The sequence below is a fragment of the Chiloscyllium punctatum genome, chromosome 47, assembly GCF_047496795.1.
Source record: "Chiloscyllium punctatum isolate Juve2018m chromosome 47, sChiPun1.3, whole genome shotgun sequence".
Lineage (NCBI taxonomy): Eukaryota > Metazoa > Chordata > Chondrichthyes > Orectolobiformes > Hemiscylliidae > Chiloscyllium > Chiloscyllium punctatum.
In genome coordinates, this window is record NC_092785.1 from 28028861 (window position 1) to 28040048 (window position 11188).

Genomic DNA, 11188 nt, shown 5'->3' on the forward strand with positions numbered 1-11188 from the left:
TCCCTGTGTGTATTATAGAGAACAGCAGTCCCTGTGTATATTATAGTGAACAGCATTCCCTGTGTATATTATAGTGAACAGCAGTCCCTTTGTGTATTATAGTGAACAGCAGTCCCTGTGTATATTATAGAGAACATCAGTCCCTTTGTGTATTTTAGTGAACAGCAGTCCCTGTGTGTAATATAGTGAACAGCAGTCACTGTGTGTATTATAGTGAACAGCAGTCCCTGTGTATATTATAGTGAACTGCAGTCCCTGTGTGTATTATAGAGAACAGCAGTCCCTGTGTGTATTGTAGTGAACAGCAGTCCCTGTGTGTATTATAGAGAACAGCAGTCCCTATGTATATTATACTGAACAGCAGTCCCTGTGTATATTATAGTGAACAGCAGTCCCTGTGTGTATTGTAGAGAACAGCAGTCCCTGTGTGTATTATAGTGGCCAGCAGTCCTTGTGTGTATTATAGCGAACAGCAGTCCCTGTGTATATTATAGTGAACAGCAGTCCCTGTGTATATTATAGTGAACAGCAGTCCCTGTGTATATTATAGAGAACAGCAGTCCCTGTGTGTATTATAGAGAACAGCAGTTCCTGTGTGTATTATAGAGAACAGCAGTCCTGTGTGTATTATAGTGAACAGCAGTCCCTGTGTTTATTATAGAGAACAGCAGTCCCTGTGTGTATTATAGTGAACAGCAGTCCCTGTGTATATTATAGTGAACAGCTGTCCCTGTGTGTATTATAGTGAACAGTAGTCCCTGTGTATATTATAGAGACCAGCAGTCCCTGTGTATATTATAGTTAACAGCAGTCCCTGGGTGTATTATAGTGAACAGCAGTCCCTTTGTGTATTATAGTGAACAGCAGTCCCTGTGTTTATTATAGAGAACACCGGCACCTTGTGTATTGTTGTGAACAGCAGTCCCCCTGTATATTATAGTGAACAGCAGTCCTTGTGTGTATTGTTGTGAACAGCAGTCCCCCTGTATCTTATAGTGAACAGCAGTCCCTGTGTATATTATATAGAATAGCAGTCCCTGTGTATATTATAGTGAACAGCAGTCCCCCTGTATATTATAGTGAACAACAGTCCCTGTGTGTATTATAGTGAACAGCAGTCCCTGTGTATATTATAGTGAACAGCAGTCCCTGTGTATATTATAGAGAACAGCAGTCCCTTTGTGTATTATGGTGAACAGCAGTCCCTTTGTGTATTATAGTGAACAGCAGTCCCTGTGTGTATTATAATGAACAGCAGTCCCTGTGTGTATTATAGAGAACAGCAGTCCATGTGTGTATTATAGTGAACAGCAGTCCCTGTGTATATTATAGTGAACTGCAGTCCCTGTGTGTATTATAGAGAACAGCAGTCCCTGTGTGTATTGTAGTGAACAGCAGTCCCTGTGTGTATTATAGAGAACAGCAGTCCCTGTGTATATTATAGACAACAGCAGTCCGTGTGTATTATAGTGAACAGCTGTCCCTGTGTGTATTATAGTGAACGGTAGTCCCTGTGTATATTATATAGACCAGCAGTCCCTGTGTATATTATAGAGAACAGCAGTCCCTGGGTGTATTATAGTGAACAGCAGTCCCTGTGTATATTATAGAGAACAGCAGTCCCTTTGTGTATTATAGTGAACAGCAGTCCCTTTGTGTATTATAATGAACAGCAGTCCCTGTGTGTATTATAGTGAACAGCAGTCCCTCTGTAGATTATAGAGAACAGCAGTTCCTTTGTGTATTATAGTGAACCGCAGTCCCTGTGTGTATTGTAGTGAACAGCAGTCCCTGTGTGTATTATAGAGAACAGCAGTCCCTGTGTATATTATAGTGAACAGCAGTCCCCATGTGTATTATAGTGAACAGCAGTCCCTGTGTGTATTACAGTGAACAGCAGTCCCTGTGTGTATTGTAGAGAACAGCAGTCCCTGTGTGTATTATAGTGGACAGCAGTCCTTGTGTATATTATAGAGAACAGCAGTCCCTTTGTGTATTATAGTGAACAGCAGTCCCTGTGTGTATTGTAGTGAACAGCAGTCCTCCTGTATATTACAGTGAACAGCAGTCCCTGTGTGTATTATAGTGAACAGCAGTCCCTGTGTGTATTATAGAGAACAGCAGTCCCTGTGTATATTACAGTGAACAGCAGTCCCTGTGTGTATTATAAAGAACAGCAGTCCCTGTGTGTATTATAGTGAACAGCTGTCCCTGTGTGTATTATAGTGAACAGCAGTCCCTGTGTGTATTATAGAGAACAGCAGTCCCTGTGTGTATTATAGAGAACAGCAGTCCCTGTGTATATTATAGTGAACAGCAGTCCCTGTGTGTATTATAGTGAACAGCAGTCCCCGTGTGTATTCTAGAGATCAGCAGTCCCTGTGTATATTATAGAGAACAGCAGTCCCTGTGTTTATTATAGACAACAGCAGTCCCTGTGTGTATTGTTGTGAACAGCAGTCCCCCTGTATATTATAGTGAACAGCAGTCCCTGTGTATATTATATAGAATAGCAGTCCCTGTGTATATTATAGTGAACAGCAGTCCCTGTGTATATTATAGAGAACAGCAGTCCCTTTGTGTATTATAGTGAACAACAGTCCCTGTGTGTATTGTAGTGAACTGCAGTCCCCCTGTATATTATAGTGAACAGCAGTCCCTGTGTGTATTATAGAGAACAGCAGTCCCTGTGTATATTATAGTGAACAGCAGTCCCTGTGTATATGATAGAGAACAGCAGACCCTGTGTATATTATAGTGAACAGCAGTCCCTGTGTATATTATAGTGAACAGCAGTCCCTGTGTATATTATAGTGAATAGCAGTCCCTGTGTATATTATAGTGAACAGCAGTCCCTGTGTATATTATAGAGAACCGCAGTCCCTGTGTGTATTATAGAGAACAGCAGTCCCTGTGTGTATTATAGAGAACAGCAGTCCTGTGTGTATTATAGTGAACAGCAGTCCCTGTGTGTATTATAGTGAACAGCAGTCCCTGTGTTTATTATAGAGAACAGCAGTCCCTGGGTGTATTATAGTGAACAGCAGTCCCTGTGTATATTATAGTGAACAGCTGTCCCTGTGTGTATTATAGTGAACAGTAGTCCCTGTGTATATTATAGAGACCAGCAGTCCCTGTGTATATTATAGTTAACAGCAGTCCCTGGGTGTATTATAGTGAACAGCAGTCCCTCTGTATATTATAGAGAACAGCAGTCCCTTTGTGTATGATAGTGAACAGCAGTCCCTGTGTGTATTATAGTGAACAGCAGTCCCTGTGTGTATTATAGTGAACATCAGTCCCTGTGTTTATTATAGAGAACACCGGCCCCTTGTGTATTGTTGTGAACAGCAGTCCCCCTGTATATTATAGTGAACAGCAGTCCCTGTGTATATTATATAGAATAGCAGTCCCTGTGTATATTATAGTGAACAGCAGTCCCTGTGTGTATTATAGAGAACAGCAGTCCCTTTGTGTATTATAGTGAACAGCAGTCCCTGTGTGTATTGTAGTGAACAGCAGTCCCCCTGTATATTATAGAGAACAGCAGTCCCTGTGTATATTATATAGAATAGCAGTCCCTGTGTATATTATAGTGAACAGCAGTCCCTCTGTAGATTAAAGAGAACAGCAGTTCCTTTGTGTATTACAGTGAACCGCAGTCCCTGTGTGTATAGTAGTGAACAGCAGTCCCTGTGTGTATTATAGAGAACAGCAGTCCCTGTGTATATTATCGTGAACAGCAGTCCCCATGTGTATTATAGTGAACAGCAGTCCCTGTGTGTATTACAGTGAACAGCAGTCCCTGTGTGTATTGTAGAGAACAGCAGTCCCTGTGTGTATTATAGTGGACAGCAGTCCTTGTGTATATTATAGAGAACAGCAGTCCCTTTGTGTATTATAGTGAACAGCAGTCCCTGTGTGTATTGTAGTGAACAGCAGTCCTCCTGTATATTATAGTGAACAGCAGTCCCTGTGTATATTATAGTGAACAGCAGTCTCTGTGTATATTATAGTGAACAGGAGTCCCTGTGTGTATTATAGTGAACAGCAGTCCCTGTGTGTATTATAGAGAACAGCAGTCCCTGTGTATATTACAGTGAACAGCAGTCCCTGTGTGTATTATAGTGAACAGCAGTCCCTGTGTGTATTGTAGTGAACAGCAGTCCCTGTGTGTATTATAGAGAACAGCAGTCCCTGTGTATATTATAGTGAACAGCAGTCCCCGTGTGTATTCTAGAGATCAGCAGTCCCTGTGTATATTATAGAGAACAGCAGTCCCTGTGTTTATTATAGGCAACAGCAGTCCCTGTGTGTATTGTTGTGAACAGCAGTCCCCCATTATATTATAGTGAACAGCAGTCCCTGTGTATATTATATAGAATAGCAGTCCATGTGTTTATTATAGTGAACAGCAGTCCCTGTGTGTATTGTAGCGAACAGCAGTCCCCCTGTATATTATAGTGAACAGCAGCCCCTGTGTGTATTATAGAGAACAGCAGTCCCTGTGTATATTATAGTGAACAGCAGTCCCTGTGTATATTATAGAGAACAGCAGACCCTGTGTATATTATAGTGAACAACAGTCCCTGTGTATATTATAGTGAACAGCAGTCCCTGTGTATATTATAGTGAATAGCAGTCCCTGTGTATATTATAGTGAACAGCAGTCCCTGTGTATATTATAGTGAACAGCAGTCCCTGTGTATATTATAGAGAACAGCAGTCCCTGTGTGTATTATAGAGAACAGCAGTCCCTGTGTGTATTATAGTGAACAGCAGTCCCTGTGTATATTATAGTGAACAGCTGTCCCTGTGTGTATTATAGTGAACAGTAGTCCCTGTGTATATTATAGTTAACAGCAGTCCCTGGGTGTATTATAGTGAACAGCAGTCCCTCTGTATATTACAGAGAACAGCAGTCCCTTTGTGTATTATAGTGAACAGCAGTCCCTGTGTTTATTATAGAGAACACCGGCCCCTTGTGTATTGTTGTGAACAGCAGTCCCCCTGTATATTATAGTGAACAGCAGTCCCTGTGTGTATTGTTGTGAACAGCAGTCCCCCTGTATATTATAGTGAACAGCAGTCCCTGTGTATATTATATAGAATAGCAGTCCCTGTGTATATTATAGTGAACAGCAGTCCCCCTGTATATTATAGTGAACAGCAGTCCCTGTGTGTATTATAGTGAACAGCAGTCCCTGTGTATATTATAGTGAACAGCAGTCCCTGTGTATATTATAGAGAACAGCAGTCCCTTTGTGTATTATGGTGAACAGCAGTCCCTTTGTGTATTATAGTGAACAGCAGTCCCTGTGTGTATTATAATGAACAGCAGTCCCTGTGTGTATTATAGTGAACAGCAGTCCATGTGTGTATTATAGTGAACAGCAGTCCCTGTGTATATTATAGTGAACTGCTGTCCCTGTGTGTATTATAGAGAACAGCAGTCCCTGTGTGTATTGTAGTGAACAGCAGTCCCTGTGTGTATTATAGAGAACAGCAGTCCCTGTGTATATTATAGACAACAGCAGTCCGTGTGTATTGTTGTGAACAGCAGTCCCCCTGTATATTATAGTGAACAGCAGTCCCTGTGTGTATTGTTGTGAACAGCAGTCCCCCTGTATATTATAGTGAACAGCAGTCCCTGTGTATATTATATAGAATAGCAGTCCCTGTGGATATTATAGTGAACAGTAGTCCTTGTGTATATTATAGAGAGCAGCAGTCCCTGTGTGTATTATAGTGAACAGCAGTCCCTGGGTGTATTATAGTGAACAGCAGTCCCTCTGTATATTATAGAGAACAGCAGTCCCTTTGTGTATTATAGTGAACAGCAGTCCCTGTGTGTATTATAGTGAACAGCAGTCCCTGTGTGTATTATACTGAACATCAGTCCCTGTGTTTATTATAGAGAACACCGGCCCCTTGTGTATTGTTGTGAACAGCAGTACCCCTGTATATTATAGTGAACAGCAGTCCCTGTGTATATTATATAGAATAGCAGTCCCTGTGTATATTATAGTGAACAGCAGTCCCTGTGTATATTATAGAGAACAGCAGTCCCTTTGTGTATTATAGTGAACAGCAGTCCCTGTGTGTATTGTAGTGAACAGCAGTCCCCCTGTATATTATAGTGAACAGCAGTCCCTGTGTGTATTATAGAGAACAGCAGTCCCTGTGTATATTATAGTGAACAGCAGTCTCTGTGTATATTATAGTGAACAGCAGTCCCTGTGTGTATTATAGATAACAGCAGTCCCTGTGTATATTATAGTGAACAGCAGTCCCTGTGTGTATTATAGAGAACAGCAGTCCCTGTGTGTATTATAGTGAACAGCAGTCCCTGTGTATATTATAGTGAACAGCCGTCCCCCTGTATATTATAGTGAACAGCAGTCCCTGTGTGTATTGTTGTGAACAGCAGTCCCCCTGTATATTATAGTGAACAGCAGTCCCTGTGTGTATTATAGTGAACAGCAGTCCCTGTGTATATTATAGTGAACAGCAGTCCCTGTGTATATTATAGAGAACAGCAGTCCCTGTGTGTATTATAGTGAACAGCAGTCCCTGTGTGTATTATAGTGAACAGCAGTCCCTGTGTGTATTATAGTGAACAGCAGTCCCTGTGTATATTATAGAGAACAGCAGTCCCTTTGTGTATTATGGTGAACAGCAGTCCCTTTGTGTATTATAGTGAACAGCAGTCCCTGTGTGTATTATAATGAACAGCAGTCCCTGTGTGTATTATAGTTAACTGCAGTCCATGTGTGTATTATAGTGAACAGCAGTCCCTGTGTATATTATAGTGAACTGCAGTCCCTGTGTATATTATAGTGGACAGCAGTCCCTGTGTATATTATAGTGAACAGCAGTCCCTATGTGTATTATAGTGAACAGCAGTCCCTGTGTGTATTATAGTGAACAGCAGTCCTTGTGTGTATTATAGAGAACAGCAGTCCCTGTGTGTATTATAGAGAATAGCAGTCCCTGTGTATATTATAGTGAACAGCAGTCCCTGTGTATATTTTAGTGAACAGCAGTCCCTGTGTATATTATAGAGAACAGCAGTCCCTGTGTGTATTATAGTGAACAGCAGTCCCTGTGTATATTATAGTGAACAGCCGTCCCTGTGTGTATTATAGAGAACAGCAGTCCCTGTGTGTATTATAGAGAATAGCAGTCCCTGTGTATATTATAGTGAACAGCAGTCCCTGTGTATATTATAGTGAACAGCAGTCCCTGTGTGTATTATAGAGAACAGCAGTCCCTGTGTGTATTATAGTGAACATCAGTCCCTGTGTGTATTATAGTGAACAGCAGTCCCTGTGTGTATTATAGTGAACAGCAGTCCTTGTGTGTATTATAGAGAACAGCAGTCCCCCTGTATATTATAGTGAACAGCAGTCCCTGTGTATATTATATAGAATAGCAGTCCCTGTGTATATTATAGTGAACAGCAGTCCCTGTGTATATTATATAGAACAGCAGCCCCTGTGTGTATTATAGAGAACAGCAGTCCCCCTGTATATTATAGTGAACAGCAGTCCCTGTGTGTATTATAGTGAACAGCAGTCCCTGTGTATATTATAGTGAACAGCAGTCCCTGTGTATATTATAGAGAACAGCAGTCCCTTTGTGTATTATGGTGAACAGCAGTCCCTTTGTGTATTATAGTGAACAGCAGTCCCTGTGTGTATTATAATGAACAGCAGTCCCTGTGTGTATTATAGTTAACTGCAGTCCATGTGTGTATTATAGTGAACAGCAGTCCCTGTGTATATTATAGTGAACTGCAGTCCCTGTGTATATTATAGTGGACAGCAGTCCCTGTGTATATTATAGTGAACAGCAGTCCCTGTGTATATTATAGTGAACAGCAGTCCCTATGTGTATTATAGTGAACAGCAGTCCCTGTGTGTATTATAGTGAACAGCAGTCCTTGTGTGTATTATAGAGAACAGCAGTGCCTGTGTATATTTTAGTGAACAGCAGTCCCTGTGTATATTATAGAGAACAGCAGTCCCTGTGTGTATTATAGTGAACAGCAGTCCCTGTGTATATTATAGTGAACAGCCGTCCCTGTGTGTATTATAGAGAACAGCAGTCCCTGTGTGTATTATAGAGAATAGCAGTCCCTGTGTATATTATAGTGAACAGCAGTCCCTGTGTATATTATAGTGAACAGCAGTCCCTGTGTGTATTATAGAGAACAGCAGTCCCTGTGTGTATTATAGTGAACATCAGTCCCTGTGTGTATTATAGTGAACAGCAGTCCCTGTGTGTATTATAGTGAACAGCAGTCCTTGTGTGTATTATAGAGAACAGCAGTCCCTGTGTGTATTATTGAGAACAGCAGTCCCTTTGTGTATTATAGTGAACAGCAGTTCCAGTGTGTATTATAGACATCAGCTGTCCCTGTATGTATCATAGTGAACAGCAGTCCCTGTGTGTATTATAGTGAACAGCAGTCCCTGTGTGTATTCCAGTGAACAGCAGTCCATGTGTGTATTATAGTGAACATCAGTCCCTGTGTGTATTATAGTGAACAGCAGTCCCTGTGATTATTATAGTGAATAGCAGTCCCTGTGTGTATTATAGTGAACAGCAGTCCCTGTGTGTATTATAGTCAACAGCAGTCCCTGTGTATATTATCGTGAACAGCCGTCCCTGTGTATATTATAGTGAACAGCAGTCCCTGTGTGTATTATAGAGAAGAGCAGTCCCTGTGTGTGTTATAGTGAACTACAGTCCCTGTGTGTATTATAGAGAACAGGAGTCCCTGTGTGTATTATAGTGAACATCAGTCCCTGTGTATATTATCGTGAACAGCAGTCCCTGTGTATATTATATTGAACAGCAGTCCCTGTGTGTATTATCGTGAACATCAGTCCCTGTGTGTATTATAGAGAACAGCAGTCCCTGTGTATATTATAGAGAACAGCAGTCCCTGTGTGTATTATAGAGAACAGCAGTCCCTGTGTATATTATAGTGAACAGCTGTCCCTGTGTGTATTATAGTGAACAGCAGTCCCTGTGTGTATTATAGAGAACAGCAGTCCCTGTGTATATTATAGTGAACAGCAGTCCCTGTGTGTATTATAGTGAACAGCAGTCCCCGTGTGTATTATAGAGAACAGCAGTCCCTGTGTGTATTATAGAGAACAGCAGTCCCTTTGTATATTATAGAGAACAGCAGTCCCTGTGTATATTATAGAGAACAGCAGTCCCTGTGTATATTATAGAGAACAGCAGTCCCTGTGTATATTATAGTGAACAGCAGTCCCTGTGTATATTATAGACAACAGCAGTCCCTGTGTATATTATAGTGAACATCAGTCCCTGTGTATATTATAGTGAACAGCAGTCCCTTTGTGTATTATAGAGAACAGCAGTCCCTTTGTGTATTATAGTGAACAACAGTCCCTGTGTGTATTGTAGTGAACAACAGTCCCCCTGTATATTATAGTGAACAACAGTCCCTGTGTGTATTATAGAGAACAGCAGTCCCTGTGTATATTATAGTGAACAGCAGTCCCTGTGTATATTATAGAGAACAGCAGTCCCTTTGTGTATTATAGTGAACAGCAGTCCCTGTGTGTATTATCGTGAACAGCAGTCCCTGTGTGTATTATAATGAACAGCAGTCCCTGTGTGTATTATAGTGAACAGCAGTCCCTGTGTATATTATAGTGAACTGCAGTCCCTGTGTGTATTATAAAGAACAGCAGTCCCTGTGTGTATTGTAGTGAACAGCAGTCCCTGTGTGTATTATAGAGAACAGCAGTCCCTGTGTATATTATAGTGAACAGCAGTCCCCGTGTGTATTGTAGAGAACAGCAGTCCCTGTGTGTATTATAGTGGACAGCGGTCCTTGTGTGTATTATAGAGAACAGCAGTGCCTTTGTATATTTTAGTGAACAGCAGTCACTGTGTGTATTATAGTGAACAGCCGTCCCTGTGTGTATTATAGAGAACAGCAGTCCCTGTGTGTATTATAGAGAACAGCAGTCCCTGTGTATATTATAGTGAACAGCAGTCCCTGTGTATATTATAGTGAACAGCAGTCTCTGTGTATATTATACAGAACAGCAGTCCCTGTGTGTATTATAGTGAACATCAGTCCCTGTGTCTATTATAGTGAACAGCAGTCCCTGTGTGTATTATAGACAACAGCAGTCCCTTTGTGTATTATAGTGAACAGCAGTGCCTGTGTATATTATACAGAACAGCAGTCCCTGTGTGTATTATAGTGAACAGCAGTTCCAGTGTGTATTATAGAGATCAGCTGTCCCTGTATGTATCATAGTGAACAGCAGTCCCTGTGTGTATTATAGTGAACAGCAGTCCCTGTGTGTATTCCAGTGAACAGCAGTCCCTGTGTGTATTATAGTGAACAGCAGTCCCTGTGATTATTATAGTGAATAGCAGTCCCTGTGTGTATTATAGTGAACAGCAGTCCCTGTGTGTATTATAGTCAACAGCAGTCCCTGTGTATATTATCGTGAACAGCCGTTCCTGTGTATATTATAGTGAACAGCAGTCCCTGTGTGTATTATCGAGAAGAGCAGTCCCTGTGTGTGTTATAGTGAACTGCATCCCTTTGTGTATTATAGAGAACAGCAGACCCTGTGTGTATTATAGTGAACATCAGTCCCTGTGTATATTATCGTGAACAGCAGTCCCTGTGTATATTATAGTGAACAGCAGTCCCTGTGTGTATTATCGTGAACAGCAGTCCCTGTGTGTATTATAGAGACCAGCTGTCCCTGTGTGTATTATAGTGAACAGCAGTCCCTGTGTATATTATAGTGAACAGCAGTCCCTGTGTGTATTATAGAGAACAGCAGTCCCTGTGTATATTATAGTGAACAGCAGTCCCTGGGTGTATTATAGTGAACAGCAGTCCCTGTGTATATTATAGTGAACAGCTGTCCCTGTGTGTATTATAGTGAACAGCAGTCCCTGTGCATATTATAGTGAACAGCAGTCCCTGTGTGTATTATAGAGAACTGCAGTCCCTGTGTATATTATAGTGAACAGCAGTCCCTGTGTATATTATAGTGAACAGCAGTCCCTGTGTGTATTATAGTGAACAGCAGTCCCTGTGTATATTATAGTGAACAGCAGTCCCTGTGTATATTATAGTGAACAGCATTCCCTGTGTATATTGTATTAAACTGCA